This window comes from Lipotes vexillifer, unplaced genomic scaffold, assembly GCF_000442215.2.
Source record: "Lipotes vexillifer unplaced genomic scaffold, Lipotes_vexillifer_v1.1 scaffold1222, whole genome shotgun sequence".
Classification (NCBI taxonomy): Eukaryota; Metazoa; Chordata; class Mammalia; order Artiodactyla; family Lipotidae; genus Lipotes; species Lipotes vexillifer.
Genome location: NW_006794649.1, coordinates 24,098 through 24,635, shown reverse-complemented (window position 1 = coordinate 24,635; position 538 = coordinate 24,098). Strand labels below are relative to the sequence as shown.

The following is a 538-nucleotide window of genomic DNA, read 5'->3' as shown; positions in this document are numbered from 1 at the left end:
TCCCTGCTGAGTGTACAGCACCCCGTCCAGAAGGCGAGCAGCCCTTGAACGCGGCCGAGGCTCCGTGTCCTGCACTCGGGACACAAGTCCTGACCCTCTGCCTCATAGATCTGCTTGGCCACCTGCCCCGCCCCCTTCCACTGCAGGAAGCCTGTGAGCCTCTTGAAAACGGAGACTCACAAGAATGGTTGATTTCTTACAGTCCCACATTTCAGAGGCTGCGAAAGGAGAGGAGAGAGATAGATAATCACAGTCAAGCACTTAAGGCAGGAGTTAAATTTTGAAATAGCTGCAAGTCTTCACAAATTAATTACCCCTGATTGTACCCCTGCCAAAAAGCCAGGAGGGACGTTGCTTCTGGTCCAGGTCATTTAAAAATAAGTCATGGGAACAAAGTTTCAGACACCAAAACGATCTTCCTGCTAAAAACAATAGCACACATCAGGATTTTGCCATGTGTTCACCTGAACCTGTGCTAATGTCCAAGCCTGGGCCCATCTAGTGCCCTTCGGATTCTTTTGGAGGCTGAAGGGAAAGA

The 538-nt window shown here is 50.0% G+C and overlaps 1 protein-coding gene across 2 annotated transcripts in view; it reads left to right on the top strand.

Moving 5' to 3' along the window:
* DLGAP2 (DLG associated protein 2) overlaps positions 1-538 on the top strand; it is a 151,901-nt gene that overhangs the window by 150,306 nt on the left and 1,057 nt on the right. The window lies entirely within an intron of this gene.